Genomic DNA, 19,576 nt, shown 5'->3' on the forward strand with positions numbered 1-19,576 from the left:
GGGTTAGGGTTAGGTTTAGGTTTAGGTTTAGGGTTAGGCTGAGGGAGAGGTTGAGTGTGAGGTTTACGTTTAGAGTTTGGGTTAGGGTCAGGGCTAGTGTATGGGTGAGGGTGAGGGTTTCGGTTAGGTAAGTGTTAGGGTTAGGGTGAGGTTTAGGGTGAGGGTGATGTTTAGTGTGAGAGTTAGGGTTAGGGTAAGGTTAGAGTTAGGGTGAGGGTTAGGCTGAGGGGTAGGATAAGGTTTAGTGTGAGGGTTAGGTTTAGTGTGAGGATTAGGGTTAGGCTTAGGATTAGGGTGTGTGTTAGTGTGAGGGTGAGGGTTAGGTTTAGCATTAGGGTTAGGGTTAGAGTGAGGGTTAGGATTAGGTTTAGGGTTAGGGCGGGGGTCAGGGTGAGGATTAGGGTTACTGTTAGGTTGAGAGTTAGGGTTAGGGTTTGGGTTAGGATGACGTTGAGGTGAGGATTTCGATTAGGTAAGGGTTATGTTTAGGTTAGGGTGAGGATTAGGTTGAGTGTGAGTGTTAGATTGAGGGTTAGGGTTAGGCTTAAGGTGAGGGTTAGGTTTAACGTGATGTTTAGGGTGAGGGTGAGGGTTAAGTTGAGCTAAAGTATTAGAATTAGTATTAGGGATAGAGTGACGATTCGTGTTAGTGTGAGGGTTAGGGTTAGGGTTAGTTATAGTGTGAGGATGAGGGTTAGGTTGAGGATTAGTTTGAGGGTGAGGGTTAGGATTAGCTTTAGGGTTAGGGTTAAGTTGAGGATTAGGTTCAGGGTGAGGGTTAGGATTAGCTTTAGGGTTAGGGTTAGGGATAGGGTGAGGATTAGGGTTAGTGTGAGGGTTTGGGTTAGGGTTACTGTGAGGATAAGGGTTAGGGTGAGGTTTATGTTGAGGGTGAGGTTTAGGATTAGCCTTAGGGTCACGGTGAGCGTTAGGGTGAGTGTTAGGGATAGGGTGAGGGTTAGGATTATGTTTAGGTTGAGGATTAGTTTTAGTGTGATGTTTATGGTGAGGGTGAGTGTTAGTGTGAGGGTGAGGATGATGGTTAGGGTTAGGGTTAGGGTTAGGTTTAGGGTGAGAGTGAGGGTGAGGGTGAGGTTTAAGGTTAGTTTTAGGGTGAGGATTAGGGTTTGGGTTAGGGTTATGGTGAGGGTAAGTCTTAGGGTGATGTTGAGTTTTAGGGTTACTGTAAGGGTAAGGGTGAGGGTTGGTGTGAGTGTAAGAGTTAGGGTTAGGGTGAGGGTTATTGTTAGGGTTAGGGTGGGGGTTAAGTTTAGTGTGTGGTCTAGGGTGAGGGTGAGTGTTAGGGTTAGGGTTAGTGTGAGGGGTAGGGTTAGGTTTAGGGTGAGGGTTAGGGTTAGTATGAGTGTTAGGGTTAGGTTTAGGATTAGGGTTAGTGTGAGGATAAGGTTTAGGGTGAGGGTTAGGTTGAGGTTGAAGTTTAGGGTTAGCGTTAGGGTTGGGGTTATCGTTAGTGTTATGGTGAGGGTTAGGGTGAGTGTTAGGGTTAGGGTGAGGTTTAGCTTGAGGGTGAGCCTTAGGTTTAAGTTTAGGGTGAGGGTTAGGGTGAGGGTTAGAGTGGGGGTTAGTGTTAGGGTGAGGGTTAGGGTTAGGATTAGGGTTATGGTGAGTTTTAGGGTTAGGGTTATGGTTGGAGTAAGGGTTAGGGTTAGGATTAAGGTTAGATTGAGGGTTAGGGTTATTGTTAGGGTTAGGGTTAGGGTGAGGGTGAGGGTGAGGGTTGGCGTTAGGGTTAGGGTTAGTTTCAGGGTGATGGTGGGAGTGAAGGGTAAGTTTAGGATTAGGGTTATGGTTAGGCTGAGGGGAAGGCAGAGGATGAGGGTGAGATTTAGGTTTAGGGTTAGGTTTAGAGTTACGGTGAGGGCTAGGGTGCGGGGTTAGGGTAAGGGTTAGAGTCAGGTTTAGGGTTAGGTTGATGTTTAGGGTGAGGCTGTGTGTTAGGGTTCGTGTGAGGGTTCGGGTGAGGGTGAGAGTGAGGGTGAGGGTGAGTTTTAGGGTGTGGCTTAGGGTTAGGCTTAGGGTCTGGTTGAAGTTGAGGCTGAGGGTTAGGGTTAGGGTTAGGTTGAGGGTTAGGGTTAGGTTGCGGGCTAGTGTGAAGGGTAGAGTTAGGGTTAGGGTGAGGGTTAGGGTTAGTGTGAGGGTTTGGGTTAGAGTTAGGGTTAGGGTGAGGGTTAGGTTTAGGGTTAGGGTGAGAGTTAGGTTTAGGGTACTGTTTAGCATGAGGGTGAGTGTTAGGGTGAGGTTTAGGGTTAGGGTGATGTTTAGGGTTAGGTGAGGATTAGGGTTAAGGTGTGGGTTAGGGTTAAGTTTAGGTTTCGGGTGAGGGTGAGGGTTACTGTTAGGGGTAGGTTGGGGGTTAAGGTTAGGGTGAGGTCTAGGGTGAGGGTGAGGGTTAGGGTGAGGGTTAGTGTAAGGGATAGCGTTAGGATTAGGGTGAGGGTTAGGGTTAGTGTGAGGGTTAGGGTTAAGGTTAGGGATAGAGTTAGGGTTAGGTTTAGGTTTAGTGTGAGGATAAGGGTTAGGGTGAGGGTTAGGTTGAGTGTGAGGGTTAGAGTTAGGGTTAGGGATAGTGTGAGGGTTAGGTTTAGGATTAGGGTTTGGGTTTTGGTTAGGGTTATTTTTAGGGTTAGTGTGAGGGTTTGGGTGAGAGTGAGGGTGAGGTTTGGTGTTAGGGTTAGGGTTAGGGTGAGGGTGGGGGTGAAGGTTAGGTTTAGGATTTGGGTTAGGTTTAGGCTGAGGGGGAGGTTGAGGTTTTGGGTTAGGGTGATGTTTTTGGTTAGGGTTAGGTTTAGGGTTACAGTGAGGGCTAGATTGAGGGTGAGGGTTAGATTGAGGGTGAGGTTGAGGGTGAGGGTGAGGGTGAGGGTTAGGTTTAGGGTGAGGGTTAGGATTAGGGTTAGGGTTAGGTTTAGGGTGAAGGTTAGGGTAAGCGTTAGATTTGGTTGAGGGTTAGGGAGAGTGTTAGGTTTATTGTTAGTGTTAGGGTGAGGGTTAGGTTTAGGGTTAGTGTTAGGGTAAAGTTTAGGGTTATGGTGAGGGTTAGCGTAAAGTTTAGGGATAGAGTGAATGTGAGGATGAGGGTCAGGGTTAGGGTTACGGTGAAGTTTAGGGTTAGGGTGAGGGTTAGGTTAAGGGTTAAGGTTAGGGTGAAGGTTAGAGTTTGGTTTAGGGTGAGTGTTACGGTTGGGTTTAGGGTTAGGGTAAGTGTTAGGGTTAGGGTGAGGGTAAGGGTTAGGGTTAGGGTTAGGGTGAGGGTGAGGGTGAGGGTAAGGGCGAGGGTGGGGGTTAATTTTAGGGTTAGGGTGTCGGTAAGGGTTAGGGTGAGATTTAGTGTTAGTGTTATGCTGAACGTGTGGGTAAGTATGAGGGTTAGGCTTAGGGTTAAGGTTATGTGATGAATTTGAAAAATTAAGGCTGCATCCATTTTACAATTTACTCACTGCTGACTCTCCTTCTGTAAACTTGCTTGCTTGAGCTAACACCAACCCCCACCCCCTGGAAATAAGGAATTGGGTAAAGTCCAGGTGTCGGCCCCAGGACAAGGTCAGTGGTCGTAGATAAAGAACAGACAGTACGTGTTCCTCAGTTCCCATTTAGAAATTCCCCAGACATGACCTTGAGATAACGACTACCTGGCAAGACCACAAGCTAAGCCAAATGTCAACCAATCATAGGCCTGTAACCATGTAAACCCCCTTTAAACCAACCATGGGCCAGTGATTTTACGAAGAGTGTTACAAAATTTCCCGCGTGGCAAAGTGATTGTTGGCGTATATGATGACCTTTAAATGGACCAATCATGGGATGCTTTGTGTTATGCATTAATCTTATGGTTTTTGCGTTTAAAAGAAGTCTTGTAACCGCTTCTCGGGGCTCCCTGTCTGCTCGGGACAGAGAGTCCGTTTGCACAAACGTCAAATAAACTCCTCTTGCTTATTGCATCTCCCGGCCTGGATTCTGAGTTTCTCGGGCGCCCTCCCGTTGACGAAAGTATCCCAGGAGTCTGGGGTCTTTCATTTGGTACGTTGGCCGGGAACCAGGCTCCCCCAAACCCCAGATACCAGGACCGGCAGGAGGTAGGATAGAGCTCTTGTCTTTCGTGTTTGTCGTGTTCATTTTATGTTTTGGGGATCCAAAAGTGCCTGTACAGGACGTGTGTGGTGGAGCAGAGGGAAAAGCAGACTTGCCCACTACCCTGGTCCCGCCCTGGGCTTCTACCCCAGGTGCGTGAATATGTGGTGGACTAGAGGGAAAAGCAGACCTGCCCACTACCCTAGTCCTTCCCTGCAGTCCAACTCCAGGGTTGCGAGGAGGGGGAACGAGATCCGAGTGTCTCTGTGTTAGGGGGAGTTAAGGCACGGACGGCCTCTCCCTTCTGAAGTTTCTCTCCTCATTTGTGCTCACTCGGGGACCGCGCTGCGTTTGTCTAGTCTTGTCTGTGTCTGTCTGACGTTAATTGTCTTTGGTGTTTGTTTTGTGACTTTCCAGGAAATGTGTCAACAAGCGAGTCCACTCCTAGGACACCTGAGACCTTGTCCTATTTCGTTTAAAAACAAAAACCGCTGGTTCTGCTTTTGTAACTTGCTTGTTTGTCAATTATGAAGCTGCCACTGACCACCTGCGAGTGGCCTCAGTTAGATCTCAGCTTCGGGCCTTGGCTCGGGGGGGGGGGTCTAAACGTGGGGGAGAACCTGTCAGTCTGAGGCGATGGCCGCTAGGGACTTCTTTCCCTTGCCACAAGATGACTGGCAATTCTCCTGCGCCTTGGAAGGCCCCTGGGTCAACGTCTGCAGGAATCTAAGAGAAAAATCCTCTGGAGGTGAGTAGGGGTGTTGAGTCCCCTGGTAAGTGAATGGTGGTGAGATATCGCCCCATTCACTGAGACCTGATTTTGTCTTTGTGGCCAGTTGTTTGTCTTGTTTACTTTAGTGTGTGTGTTTGTTTTGTGTTTTCTGGGGTAGGGAAGTTCTGGGTGAGTGTGGCAGGCTCACCTATCAGACTCTGGATTCAGCTTGCTGAGTGAGAACAGCACAGAGTTCCGGTATGGATAAACTGGGGACCATTAGTCCCCAACTCAGCCTTCAGTTCTTGTCTAGTTCTGTTTTAGAATTGGTACCAGTTTTAAATGTGGATCCTTGGTTTTTGTGTTTATCTGTGTTTTTGTTATTTATTTGAACATCTCTGGGGAAATAAAAGTTCCAGCGGGTCTTGGTCACAGACCTGCTATGCCCACCCCCCCCCCCGAGGCATGGAAGGTTACTGGGCTAGTTTGGTTCCCTTCAAGCCTCAGGCTGCATTTTCTCCTTGTGGAGGCTGCCAGCAGGGAGGGTGTAGAAGGCTGTGTGCCTAGTTTGGACTTTTTCAGCTAGTCCTGACAATGTAACAATTTGTAAAGTGCTCTTGTCTATCTGTGTGAGTGTTTTGTGTGTGTCTGTGAACGTGTTCAAAGACAAGAATTGTCAGCATGCTGTAACAATTGGGTGAGTTTAAATTTAAAATTCAAAAGGTTATGAGGTTTGGACATTACCAAAAATTCTAAAAAAATCTTCACATTGTTTTAAATGGCTTTTTAAAGATTTTTTTTAACTTGCAAATTAAAAATCTGGTATTATAAAAAACTAATATTTTAAATGCATAAGATTGTTTATACTGTAATCACATTATCTGGCTTAACAAAATGCATTGGCTGTTTGGGATCTGGTTCCCTTGGCTAAAATTTGGGATAAATATTAAAAATTTAAATGTAAAGGTTAGTTTAACACTGTCAAAGATGTTACCTGTTCTGTCTGTCTAAAAACTGTGTATTTCATTCAAGAACCAAGAAAAGAGACGGGGAAAAACTTAGAAGCCAACAGAAGACCTATGTTTAGGGATAAGGGGTGAACAAGCAGAAGTGCAGTTCAGCTAGTCATGCATGGTGGGACAGGTCCTGGGAAGAGTCCATGCATGGTGAAAGAGGGCAAGCTGGCACAAACGCAGTTCATCTAACTCTAAAGAGTCGGATTGGGTGCGAACCCATTCCATAGAAGGGGCTGAGTGGCCCATCTTTGTTCTTTCTTTTCCCTGCAGATAGACACTAAAAACATGATGGTTAAAATGAGTGATGTGATGATATGATTAGTATTGCTAAAACTTCCCCTTGGATGTGTTAACATTAAAATTAGAAAGGCCTTAAAAAAAAGGGTTAAAAAGTTATTTATATAATGTGACTTGCTTTTAATGTTTTACAATTAGGATGTTTTTAAAAGTCAGAAAGACACTAAGTCTAGCTTTTTGGTTCAGTTATGATGATTGTTATTTTCGCATTAAGGAAAAATTGTCATTTGAGTTTAAAAATCTTAATGTGTGTCTGTTTTAAAACAAGCAACTAAGAGGCAATGAGTGACACTTGGCCTCAAGATTTCAAGGGATCTTTTCAAAATGCAAATAAGAGGTTTAAAAAAAATTAGGAATGGATTTTTGAATATAAAGTTTAAATGTAAAATTGTTCTTAACATTGGCTTCAGTGTACACAAAGGAAAAAATTAGGATTACCAAAATAATTGCTGTTCCAGTTTGCTCTTATAGGTTGTTTTTTTTTTTAAGTTTCCAGCAAGCCCAGAGCAAAGCACAGAGGATTCTTAAAAGTTTGTCAGATGTAACTTTGACTCTTAATAAGTTTCAGGTAAGAGCATGCTTAAAAGCTACTTCTATGTTGACCACCTTGTTGCTTATAATTGGAGTAAAATGGCCTTTTATAAGACTCACTGATCTGCAAACTGGTTCAAAGCTAGGCCTGGCACAAAAAGGTTCCTGTGAGACTGTCACCTCTATTCAGCCAGCAGAGTACTAGTCCTGGACTGAAGAGTCAGGGGACAGTACTCAAGCCCCAAGCTCGAGACTCACAGTGGCAGAGTACTAGCCCTGGACTGAAGAGTTAGGGGACAGCATTCAAGCCCCGAGTCTGGGACTCAAAGTGGCAGAGTGCTAGCCTTGAGCTATAGAGCTGAGGGACAGTGCTCAAGCCCCGAGTTCAAGTCCAGCGACCAGCTAAAGGGAAATGCCAATGAGGCATTTTTCCCAATGTGAAGAAGACACTCCTGGGACAAAAGCAATGGAGGAGCATCCAGAGGCAGTAAGCCACTGCTTGGATGGCAGAAATGTCAGATCCTAGAGTCATTTGTGCATGGCACTTCAAAACTGGTCAGAGCCGGGAGGTCATAAAAAGAGTTTATAAGCATGCCAAATGTCCATGACTATCTACCTTGTAAGGGACAGGAACTTGCCAGTCCTCTGTGATAGTAAAAGCCAATGTTATAAAATGTGGGGGATAGTTTAAATCTCAACCCCTTTATGTGCCAAAAGCTCTAATTGAGCTGACACTAGTTACATGAAGTTCATCTGCTCAGGAAAACGTTTGTAAACCTGAGAGTGTGTTTCTATTTGATATCTGTCTAAAGGCCTGCAAAGGTAACTTAGGCATTGTTTGGGATCATTAGAGATCACATTCCTAAGCCATCTAGAAAGATGCTTTTGCAAACCAGAGTGCTAAACAAGTTACACTGCTGTAGTCGGAAAAAAAGGTCTGTGCAGTTGTCAAAAGTTAAATATTGTTCTAAATGACATCTAACCCTGATGGCCTCTTTGTAAAATAGGCTAAGGTTATAGGTTCCTGGCTAGGTAAGATCAACAAGTTACAGAAGATGGACCTTCCCCCTTCTACCCCCATTATAAGATCAAGGGTCCAGAGTCAGTTTTGGAGAAATGAGGCAAAATAGATAAAATATTTTTTTAAAAAAGGCATAAAAATAGTGTCAACAGTTGTTGGTGTACAAGGTGTAAAGACTGCATCTGTCAGAGATGGCTACAAGACTAAGCCTTCTGAGCCTTCTGTGTCTATTTACAAAAATATCTGGTTAGTAAAAAAGTTGTGATTTTGGTAAATTGTCCTGGACTATTGTTTAAAGATCTTAAAAATCAGCAGGATCAAAGCCTGCCAAGCATATGCAATGTATTTTTAACCAGTCTGTGTAGGAATTTACAGCCGAGCATGAGGTGTGAAACTCCCTTGGAGCCACTGAGAGATCCTGCTGCTGCTGCTGCTGCTGCTGCTGCTGCTGCTGCTGCTGCTGCTGCTGCTGCTGCTGCATACCCTAATGGGTAAAGTTCAAAGACGGCCTGACAGCCACCTGGAGAAACTCCTGCCTGATTCCATCACCTGAATCTGCTTCCTGGTTGACTGCTGCTAAATCTAAGATCTTGTGGGACATTCTTTTGGGTGATATCCAGAAACCCTCTCTTCCCACAGTGGATATTGAGGACAAGGATATCACTGGCTGGCTTGTCTTAGGCACTTCAGTGCATAGTGACTGAAAATCCACTCTATGGTCACAGCCTAGTTTAGCTCTGGTAATAACCTGAGTGTGTTATCAATGAAAATTGTAAAGGAGAGGGAGGTAGTAAAGAAAGCCTTGGAAAAGGAATTATAAAGGAGAGGGGGGTAGTAAAGGAAGCCTTGAGAAGGGAATTGGGGAAAAATTGGTATCCCCTTTAGATAAGAAAGGATTTAAAAAGTAAGGATTGTCTTTAATTGTTTGGAAAAGGGAAAGAAGACAAACCTCAGAAAGTTTAAGTATGTAGCAAATGGTATGTGTATGTCACAAATGGTATGAGTATGTCTTAAAATTGGAGCTTACAAGTACAACTGGTATAAAATTAAGTTAACTGTGATACACGGAGGCAGGACTGGTAAAACGAAAATGTAAAGGGCTCTGGTACTGTTACTTTTGTTACAATTGGACCTTGTATACTCAACAGACTGATGTCTTTTCTAAAAGAGAAAAATCAGCGCAGTCCATCTATTAGTTCTGAGGTCTCAATACCAAGCACTGAGAACAACTGACACCCCACAAAATAATATAGAGACACCCTAAATTTTAAGATTAAAATTACTCCAGAGAAGAAGTGGGTAATGAAGAATTAGAAAAATTAGGGCTGCGTCCATTTTACAATTTACTAACTGCTGACTCTGCTTCTGTAAACTTGCTTGCTTGAGCTAACACCAACCCCCACCCCCTGGAAATAAGGAATTGGGTAAAGTCCAGGTGTCGGCCCCAGGACAAGGTCAGTGGTCGTAGATAAAGAACAGACAGTACGTGTTCCTCAGTTCCCATTTAGAAATTCCCCAGACAGGACCTTGAGATAACGACCACCTGGCAAGACCACAAGCTAAGCCAAATGTCAACCAATCATAGGCCTGTAACCATGTAAACCCCCTTTAAACCAACCATGGGCCAGTGATTTTACGAAGAGTGTTACAAAATTTCCCGCGTGGCAAAGTGATTGTTGGCTTATATGATGACCTTTAAATGGACCAATCATGGGATGCTTTGTGTTATGCATTAATCTTGTGGTTTTTGCGTTTAAAAGAAGGCTTGTAATTGCTGCTCGGGGCTCCCTGTCTGCTCGGGACAGAGAGTCCGTTTGCACAAAAGTCAAATAAACTCCTCTTGCTTATTGCATCTCCCGGCCTAGAGTCTGAGTTTCTGGGGCGCCCTCCCGTTGACGAAAGTATCCCAGGAATCTGGGGTCTTTCAATGGTTAGTGTGAGGGTGAGGTTGAGGGTTAAGGTTAGGATTAGGTTTAGTTTTAGGGTTAGGCTGAGAGAGAGGGTGAGGGTGAGGCTGAGGGTGAGGTTTATGTTTTGGGTTTGGGTTAGGGTGAGGGCTAGTGTATGGGTGAGGGTGAGGGTTTCGGGTAGGTAAGTGTTAAGGTTAGGGTGAGGATTAGGGTGAGGTTGACGGTTAGTGTGAGTTAGGGTTAGGGTGAGGGTTAGGGTGACTGTGAGGGTTAGGGTGAGGGTAAGGGTGAGGGTAAGGGTTAGGGTAAGGGTTAGGGTGCTGGTGAGGGTTAGGGTTAGCATTAGGGTTAGGGTCAGGGTGAGGGTTAGGGTGAGGTTTAGGGATAGGGATAGGGTTAAGATTAGGGTTAGGGTTAGAGTTAGGGTGAGGGTTAGACTGAGGGGTAGGGTAAGGGTTAGGGTGAGGGTTAGGTTTAGTTTGAGGATTAGAGTTAGGTTTAGAGTTAGGGTGAGGGTAAGGATTAGGATGTGGGTTAGGGTGAGTGTGAGGGTTAGCTTTAGAATTAGGGTTAGTGTTAGGGTGAGGGTTAGGATTAGGGTCAGGGTTAGGGTGAGGTTGAGGGTGAGGATTAGGGTTACTGTTAGTTTGAGGGTTTGGGTTAGGGTTTGGGTTAGGGTGAGGGTGAGGGTGAGGTGAAGGTTTCGGTTAGGTAAGGGTTATGTTTAGGTTAGGGTGCGGATTAGGTTGAGTGTGAGGGTTAGATTGAGGGTTAAGTTTAGGGTAAGGGTTAGGGTTAGGCCTAAGGTGAGGGTTAGGTTTAGTGTGATGTTTAGGGTGAGGGTGAGGGTTAAGGTGAGGGAAAGGATTAGGGTTAGAATTAGGGATAGGGTGAGGATTAGTGTTAGTGTGAGGGTTTGGGTTAGGGTTAGGGTTACTGTGAGCATAAGGGTTAGGTTGAGGGTTATGGTGAGTATGGGGTTAGGGTTAGCCTTAGGGCTATAGTGAGCGTTAGGGTGAGGGTTAGGGTTAGGGTGACGGTTAGGGTTATATTTAGGTTGAGTATTAGGTTTAGTGTCATGTTTTTGGTGAGGGTGAGTGTTAGTGTGAGGGTGAGAATGAGGGTTAGGGTTAGGTTTAGGTTTAGGTTTAGGGTGAGAGTAAGGGTGAGGGTGAGTGTAAGGGTTAGTGTTAGGGTGAAGATTAGGGTTACAGTTAGGGTTATGGTGAGGGTAAGTCTTAGGGTGAGGTTTAGGGTGAGGTTGAGGTTTAGGGTTAGCGTTAGGGTAAGGGTGAGGGTTGGTGTAAGGGTTAGAGTTAGGGTTAGGGTGAGGGTTATGGTTAGAGTTAGGGTGAGTGTAAGAATTAGGGTGAGGGTTCGGGTGAGGTTGAGGGTTAGGGTTATCATTAGGTTTAGGGTGAGGTTAGGGTTAGGGTGTGTTTATTGGGAGGGTGAGTGTTAGGCTGAGGGAGAGGTTGAGGGTTAGGTTTAGGGTTAGGGTTAGGTTTAGGGTTAGGGTGAGAGTCAGGGTGAGGGAGAGGGTTAGGGTTCGGATGGGGGTGAGGGTGAGCATTACTCTTAGGGTTATGGTGAGGGTTAAGGTTAGGGTGAGGGCTCGGGTGAGGGCTCGGATGAGGGTGAGGGTGACTGTGAGGGTTTTGGTTAGGTAAGGATTAGGGTTAGGGTTATGGTGAGGATTAGCATGATGGTGAGGTTTATGTTGAGGGTTAGGGTTATGGTGAGGGTTATGGTGAGTGTTAGGGTGAGGGTTAGGGTTAGGGTTAGGGTGAGGGTTAGTGTGAGGTTTAGGGTTAGGGTTAGGTTTAGGGTGAGGGTGAGGGTTAGTGTTAGGGTTAGGGTGAGGTTAAGTTTAGGGTGTGGGTTAGGGTGATGGTGAGGGTTATGGTGAGGGTGAGGGTGAGGGTTTCTGTTAGGTAAGTTTTAGGGTTAGGGTTATGGTGAGGATTAGGGTGCGGGTGAGGGTTAGGTTGAGTGTTAGGTTAAGGGTGAGGGTTAGGGTAAGGTTTAGGGTGAGGGTTAGGGTTAGTGTGATGTTTAGGGTGAGGTTGAGTTTTAGGTTTAGGGTGAGGGTTCGGATTAGGTTTCGGGTTAGGGTTAGAGTGTATTTATGGTGAGGATGAGTGTTAGGGTGAGGGTGAGTTTGAGGGTTAGGTTTAGGGTTAGATTTAGGGAGAGAGTGAGGATGAGGGTGAGGTTTAGTTTTCGGGTGAGGGTGAGGTTGAGTGTGAGTGTTAGGGTGAGGATGAGGGTTTCGGTTAGGTAAGTGTTAGGGTTCAGTTATGGTGAGGATTATGGTGAGATTGAGGGTTAGCCTGAGGGTTAGGGTTAGGGTGAGGGTTAGGATGAGGGTTAGTGTAAGTGGTAGGGTTAGGGTTAGGGTGAGGGTTAGGGTTATTGTGAGGGTTAGGGTTAGGGTTAGGTTTATGGTTAGGGTGAGAATAAGGGTTAGGGTGAGTGTTAGTTTGAGGGTGATGGTTAGGGTTAGCTTTAGGTTTACAGTTAGTATTAGGGTTAGGATGAGAGTTAGGGTTAGGATGAGGGTTAGGTGGAGGGTGAGGGTTAGGGTTAGGTGTAGGTTCAGGGTTAGGGTTAGGGTTAGGATTTGGGTGAGGGTTAGGGTCAGGGTTAGGTTTAGGGTTAGGGTGAGGGATAGTGTTAGGGTTAGGGTGAGGGTTAAAGTTAAGGTGAGGACTAGAGTGAGTGTGAGGATTAGGGTGAGGGTAAGGGTGAGTGTTTCCATTAGGTAAGGTTTAGGGTTTGGGTTATGGTGAGGATTAGGGTAAGGGTGAGGGTTAGGTTGGGGGTTAGGTTAAGAGTGAGGGTGAGGGTTAGGGTTGGGGTTAGTGTGAGGGTTAGTGTTAGGTTGAGGTTTAGGATTAAGTTTAGGGTTAGGGTTAGGGTTAGTGTGAGTGGTAGGTTTTGGTACGGTGAGGTTTAGGGTTATGGTTAGCATTAGGGTGCGGATGAGGGTGATGTTGAGTGTTATGTTTAGGATTTTGTTTAATAGTTAGGTGAGTGTTAGGTTTAGTGTGAGGGTTAGGGATACGTTTCGGATTAGGGTTAGTGTGAGGATAAGGGTTAGGGTGAGGGTTAGTTTGAGGGTGAAGTTAAGGGTTAGCGTTATGGTTGGAGTTAGCGTTAGGGTTAGGGAGAGGGTTAGGGTGAGTGTTAGGGTTAGGGTGAAGTTTAGCTTGAGGGTGAGCGTTATGGTTAGGTTTAGGTTGATGGTTAGGTTTAGGGTTAGGTTTAGGTTGAGGGTTACGGTTAAGGTTAGAGTGAGTGTTAGTGTTAGTGTGAGGGTTAGGGTTAGGTTTAGAGTTACAGTGAGTTTTAGGGTTAGGGTTATGGTTAGGGTAAGGGTTAGGGTTAGGATTAAGGTTAGATTTAGGGTTATGGTTATTGTTAGGATTAGGAGTAGGTTTAGGGTGAGGGTGAGGGTGAGGGTGGGCATTAGGTTTAGGGTTAGGTTTAGGGTGATGATGGGGGTGAGGGGTAGATTTAGGATTAGGGTTAGGGTTAGGCTGAGGGTGAGGCAGAGTTTGAGGGTTAGGTTTAGGTTTAGAGTTATGGTGAGGGCTAGGGTGAGAATTAGGGTGAGGTTGAGGGTTAGGGTTAGGGTGAGGGTTAATGTTAGAGTGACGGTTATTGTTAGGTTGATGTTTAGGGTGAGGCTGAGTTTTAGGGTTCGGGTGAGTGTTCAGGTGAGGGTGAGTGTGAGGGTGAGGGTGAGGTTTAGGGTGTGGCTTAGGGTTAGGTTTTGGGTGAGGGTTAGGGTTAGGTTTAGGGTTAGGGTCAGGGTTAGGTTGAAGTTGAGGGTGAGGGTTAGGGTTAGGGTTAGGTTGAGGTTTAGGATTATGTTGAGGGCTAGGGTGAGGGTGAGGGTTAGGTTGAGGGTTATGGTTAGGGTTAGGTTTAGAGGTAGTGTTAGGGTAAGGGTTAGGGTGAGGGCTAGAGTTTGGGTTAGGTTGAGAGTTAGAGTTAGTGTGAGGGTTTGGGTTAGAGTTAGGGTTATTGTGAGGTTAAAGTTTAGTGTGAGGGTTAGGGTGAGGTTGAGGGTTAGTTTTATCGTTAGGGTTAGGGTGAGGGTTAGGGTGAGGGTTAGGGTTAGGGTGATGTTTGGGTGAGGAGAGGGTTAGGGTGAGGATGAGGGTGAGGTTTAGAGTTATGGTTAGCGTTAGGGTGCGGGTGAGGGTGATGTTCAGTGTTAGGTTTAGGATTGTGTTTATAGTTAGGTGAGTGTTAGGGTGAGGGTAAGTATTCGGGTGAGGGTGAATTTTAGGGTGTGGTTGAGGGTTAGGTTTAGGGTGAGGATTAGGGTTAGGGTTTGGGTTATGGTGAGGGTAAGTATTAGGGTGTGGTTTAAAGTGAGGTTGAGGTTTTGTTTTAGCGTTTGGGTTAGGGTGATTGTTAATGTGAGGGTTAGATTTAGGTTTAGGTTTAGGGTGATGGTGAGGTTTTGAGTTAGGGTTAGGTGGAGGGTTAGGTTTAGGATTAGGGTGATGGTAAGGGTTAGGTTGAGGGTTAGGGTGAGTTTTAGTGTTAAGGTTAGCATTATTGTTAGGGTGAGAGTGAGGTTAGGGTGAGGGTTAGGGATAGGGTTTGGGATAGGGTGAGGATTAATGTTAGTTTGAGTGTTAGGGTTATATTTTGTGTGAGGATAAGTGTTAGGGGGAGGGTTAGGGTGAGGGTGAGTGTGAGGATTTCAGTTACGTAAGGGTTAGGGTTAAGGTTATGGTGAGGATTAGGGTGAGGGTGCTGGTTAGTTTGAGGATTAAGGTTAGGGTTAGGGTTCGTGTGAGGGTTAGGGATAGGGTTAGGGTTAGGTTGATGGTGGGGGATGAGATGGAGGTTTAGGATTAGGGTTAGGGTTAGGCTGATGATGAAGGGGAGGGGGATGGGGAGGTTTGGGGTTAGGGTTAGGGTTAGGTGATGGCTAGATTGAGGGTGAGTGTTAGGGAGAGGGTGAGGGTGAGGGTGAGGGTTAGGGATAACTTTAGGGTTAGGGTGAGGGTTAGCACGAGTGTTAGGTTTAGGTTTTGAGTTAGAGTGAGAGTGAGGGTTAGGGTTCAGTTTAGGAAAAGGGTTAGGGTTAGGGTTAGGGTGAGGTTTAGGGTTAGGGTTAGGGTTAGGTTGAAGGTGAGAGTAAGGGTTAGGGTGAAGTTGAGTGTTAATGTTAGCATTAGGGTTAGGGTGAGAGTGAGGGTTAGGATGAGGGTTAGGGTTAGAGTTAGGGATAGGGTGAGGATTATGGTTAGTGTAAGGGTTAAGGTTAGGTTAAGTGTGAGGATAAGTGTTAGGGTGAGTGTTAGGGTGAGGGTTAGCATTAGGGTGAGGGTTAGTGTTAGTGTTAGGGTGATGGTTAGAGTTAGGGTTAGGGTTAGGGAGAGGGTGAGGGTTAGTGATAGGGTTCGGGTGAAGGTTAATGTTATGTTGAGGATTAAGGTTAGGGTGAGGGCTAGGGTGAGGGTGAGGGTTAGGGTGAGGGTGAGTGTGAGTGTTTCATTTAAGTAAGGGTTAGATTTAAGGTTATGGTGAGGATTAGGTTGAGGGTGAGGGTTAGGTTGAGGATTAGGGTTAGGGTGAGATTTAGAGTGAGGGTTAGGGTTAGGGTTAGGGTTATGGTGAGGGTTAGGGTGAGGGTTAGGTTTAGGGTTAGGGTTAGTTTTAGGGTGGGGGTTAAGGTTAGGGTAAGGTCTAGGGTGAGGGTGAGGGTTAGGATGAGGGTTAGCGTGAGGGGTAGAGTTAGGGTTAGGTTGAGGTTGAGGGTTACGGTGTGGGTGAGGGTGAGGGTTAGGCATAACTTTAGGGTTAGGGTAAGTGTTAGCGTGAGGGTTAGGTTTACCTTTAGAGTTAGGGTGAGGGCGAGGGTTAGGTTTCGGGTTAGGGATAGGGTTATCGTTAGGGTTAGGGTGAGGTTTAGGGTTAGGGTTAGGTTAGGTTGAAGGAGAGGTTGAGGGTTAGGGTTAGGGTTAGGTTGAGGATTAAGTTGAGGGTGAGGGTTAGGTTGAGGGTTAGTGTTATGGTGAGTGTTAGGGTTGGAGTTAGGGTGAGGGTTAGGGTTAGGGTGATGTTTAGGGTGAGGATTAGGGTTAGGGTGAAGGTGAGGGTTCGAGTGAGTGTGAATGTTCGGGAGATGGTGAAGGTTAAGTTGTGGGTGAGGATTAGGTTACGGAGCAGTGTTAGGGTGACAGTGATTGTTAGGGTGATGGTGAGGGTTAGGGTTAGGGTTAGGGTGAGTGTTAAGGTTAGGGATAGGGTAGGGTTAGGGTCAGTGTTAGGGTTAGGGTTAGGGTGAGGTTGAGGGTTCGGGGGAGTGTGAGTATTCAGGTGAGGATGAGGGTTAGATTTTGGGTGAGGGTTAGGTTTCAGCTGAGTGTTAAGGGGATTTTGAGTGTTAGGGTTAGGGCTAGCGTTAGGTTTAGGGTGAGGGTTACGTTGAGGGTTAGGGTTAGGGTGAATGTTAGGGTTAGGGTGATGTTTCAGTTGAGGTTGAGTTTTAGGTTCTGGGTGAGAGTTAGGGTTAGGGTGAGGATTAGGGTTAGGGTTAGGGTTAGGGTTATGGTGAGATTAAGGGATAGGTTGAGGTTTCGTGTGAGGTTGAGGGTTATGGTTAGTGTTAGGGTTAGGATGAGGTTTAGGGTTAGGGTGCGGGTTAGGTTGACAGGGTTAGGGTGAGGGTGAGGGTGAAAGTTAGGGTTAGGGTTAGGGTTACAGTTAGGGTGAGGGTGAGAGTAGGGTTAGAATTTTGATTAGTGTTATGGGTAGAGTTTGGGTGAGGGTGAGGATTAGGGTTAGGATTAGAGTTAGGGTGAGAGTGAGGGTGAGGTTCAGTGTTAGGATTAGGGTTAGGGTTAGGTTTAGGGTGAGTGTTAGGGTTAGGTTTAGGTTTAGGGTTAGGGTTAGGGTGAGTGTTAGGGTTATGGTTAGGATGATGTTGAGGGTTCAGGTGAGTGTGAGTGTTCGCGTGAGGGTGAGGGTTAGAGTGTGGGTGAGGGTTAGGTTTCGGCTGAGTGTAAGGTGAAGGTGAGTTTTAGGGTTAGAGTTAGCGTTATGGTTAGGGTTACGGTGAGGGTCAGTGTTAGGGTGATTGTTAGGTTTAGGTTAGGCTTAGGGTTAGGGTGATATTTAGGGTGATGGTGAGTGTTAGTGTGAGGGTGATGGTTAGGGTTAGGGTTAGGGTGAAGTTTAGGTTTAGTATTAGGGTTAGGGTTAGGGTTAGGGTGAGTGTAAGGGTGAGGGTGAGGTTTCAGGTCAGGTTTAGTTTTGAGTTTTGGGTGAGAGTGTTAGGGCGAGGATTAGGGTTAGGTTTAGGGTTAGGGTTAGGTTTAGGGTTAGGGTTAGGGTGAATTTAAGGGTTAGGGTAAGGTTTAGGGTGAGGCTGAGGGTTACGGTTAACATTAGGTTTGGGGTGAGGGTTAGGGTTAGGTGAGGGTTAGGGTGAGGTTTAGGGTTAGGGTGAGAGTGAGGGTGAGGGTTAGGGTTAGGGTTAGGGTTAGTTAGGGTGTGTGTGAGACTGAGGGTGAGAATTTGGATTAGGGTTAGGGTTAGAATTAGGGTGAGGTTGAGGGTTAAGATTAGAGTTAGGGTGAGAGTGAGGGTGAGGTTCAGTGTTAGGATTAGGCTTAGGGATAGGGTTAGGGTGAGGATACGGATAAATGTTAAGATTAGTGTTAGGCTTACGGTTACTGTGAGTATACGGGTTAGGGTGAGGGTTAGGGAGAGGTTGAGGGTTAGGGTTAGGGTGAGAGTTAGGGTTAGGGTTAAGGTGAGGGTTAGGGTTAGGATGAGATTTAGGATGAGGGTTAGGTTTAGGGTTAGGGTTAGAGTGAGGGTTAGGGTGATGGTTAATGTTAGGTTTAGGATTAGGGTGAGGGTGAGGGTTAGTGTTAGGGTTAGGGTGAGGTTAAGGTTAGGATGAAGGCTAGGTTGAAGGTGTTGGTTAGGGTGAGGGTGTGAGGTTGAGTGTTTCTGTTAGGTAAGGGTTAGGGTTAGGTTTATGATGAGGATTAGGGTGAGGGTGAGGTTTAGGTCGAGGGTTAGGTTGAGGTTGAGGGTTAGGGTTAATTTTAGGGTCAGGGTTAGGCTTAGGGTGGTGTTTAGTGTGAAGTTGTGGTTTAGTGTGAGTTTTAGGGTTCGGGTTAGGGTTATTGTATGGTTTAGGGTTAGGGTTAGGGTGAGGGAGAGGGTAGGGTTAGCGTTAAGGTTAGTGTGATGGTGGGGGTGAGGGGTAGGTTTAGGATTAAGGTTAGGGTTAGGCTGAGGGCTAGGGTGAGGTTGAGGGTGAGGGTGAGGGTTTATGTTAGGTAAGGCTTATGGTTATTGTCAGGGTGAGGATTAGGTTGAGGTTGAGGGTTAGGTTTAGGGTGAGTGTTAGGGTTACCGTTTTGGATAGGGTTAGGGTGAGGTTTAGGGTGAGGGTGAGTGTTAGGGTGAGCGGTAGGGTTCGGGTGAGGTTGAGGGTTAGGGTGTGGGTGATGGTTAGGCTTAGGGTGAGGTTTAGGGGGTCAATGAGGGTTAGCTTGACTGTAAGGGTTAGGGTTAGATTTAGGGTGAGAATTAGGGTTCGGGTTAAGGTTAGGGTGAGGTTTAGGGTGAGGGGTAGTGTTAGGGTTAGGGTGCGGCTTAGGATTAGTTTGAGGGTTAGGGTTAGATTTAGGGTTAGGTTGAGTGTAAGGGTCAGCGTCAGGGTTAGGGTTAGGGTGAGGATGAGGGTGAGGGTGAGGATTAGGGTGAGGGTGAGGGTTAGGTTGAGGGTTAGGGTTAGGTTTACGGTTAGGGTGAGGGTTAGGTTGAGGCATAGGGTTAGGGTTAGGGTTAGATTTAGGGTGACGTTGAGGATTAGAAATAGGATTAGGTTTAGGGTTAGAGTTAGGGTGAGGTTGAGGGTGAGGGTTAGGGTTAGGGTTAGAGTTAGTGTGGGGGTGAGTTGAGGGTTACCGTTAGGATTAGGGTTAGGGTTAGGGTTAGGGTGAGGGTGAGCGTGAATTTTATGGTTAGGGTTAGGGTTAGGGTTATTTTGAGGATAAGGGTTAAGTTGAGGGTTAGGTTGAGGGTGAGGGTGAGGGTGAGGGGTAGGCTGAGGTTGAGGGTTAGGGTTAGGTTTAGAGTGAGTGTTAGCGTTAGGGTTAGGTTGAGGCTTAGGTTTAGGGTGAGGTTTAGGGTTAGGGTGAGTGTTAGGGTGAGTGTTAGGGTTAGGGTTTGGTTTAGGGTGAGAGTGAAGTTTAGTGTTAGGGTTACAGTGAGAGTTAAGTTTAGGGTGAGGGCTAGGCTGTGGGTGAGGTTTAGGGTGAGCGTGAGGGTGAGGGTGAGGGTTTCTGTTAGTTAAGCTTTAGGGTTAGTGTTATGGTGAGGATTAGGATGAGGTTTAGGTTTAGTTTGAGGGTTAGGGTGAGGATGATGGTGAGTGTTAGGGTTAGAGTCAGGGTGAGGGTTGGGGTGAGGGGTAAGGTTATTGGTAGGGAGAGGGTTAGGGTTAGGGTTAGGGTTAGAGTTAGGTTTAGTATGAGGATAAAGGTTAGGTGAGGGTTAGGTTTAGTGTTAGGGTTAAGGTTAGGGTTAGGGTGAGGTTTAGTGTTAGTGTTAGGGTTAGCATTAGGGTGAGTGTTGGCGTTAGGGTTAGGGTAAGGATTAGGGTGACGGTGAGGGTTAGGGTTAGGGTTAGGTTTAGGGTTAGGGTAAGGTTTAGCTTTAGGGTGAAGGTTAGGGTTAGGTTTAGGGTTAGGTTGAGGGTGAGTGTGAGGGTGAGGGTTAGGGTTAGGTTTAAGGTGAGGTTTAGAATGTGGGTGAGGGTTAGGGTTAGGGTTACCGAGAGGGTTAGGGTGAGGGTGAGGATTAGGGTTAGGTTAAGGGTAAGGGTTAGTTTTAGGGTTAGGTTCAGGCTTAGGCTGAGGGTTAGGGTGAGGGTTAAGTGTTAGACTTAGGGTGAGGGTTAGTGTTAGTGTGAGGGTTATGGTTAGGGTTAGACTTAGGGTTAGTGTAT

This window comes from Dipodomys merriami, unplaced genomic scaffold (assembly GCF_024711535.1).
Source record: "Dipodomys merriami isolate MVZ:Mamm:240054 unplaced genomic scaffold, mDipMer1.0.p SCAF_58, whole genome shotgun sequence".
Lineage (NCBI taxonomy): Eukaryota > Metazoa > Chordata > Mammalia > Rodentia > Heteromyidae > Dipodomys > Dipodomys merriami.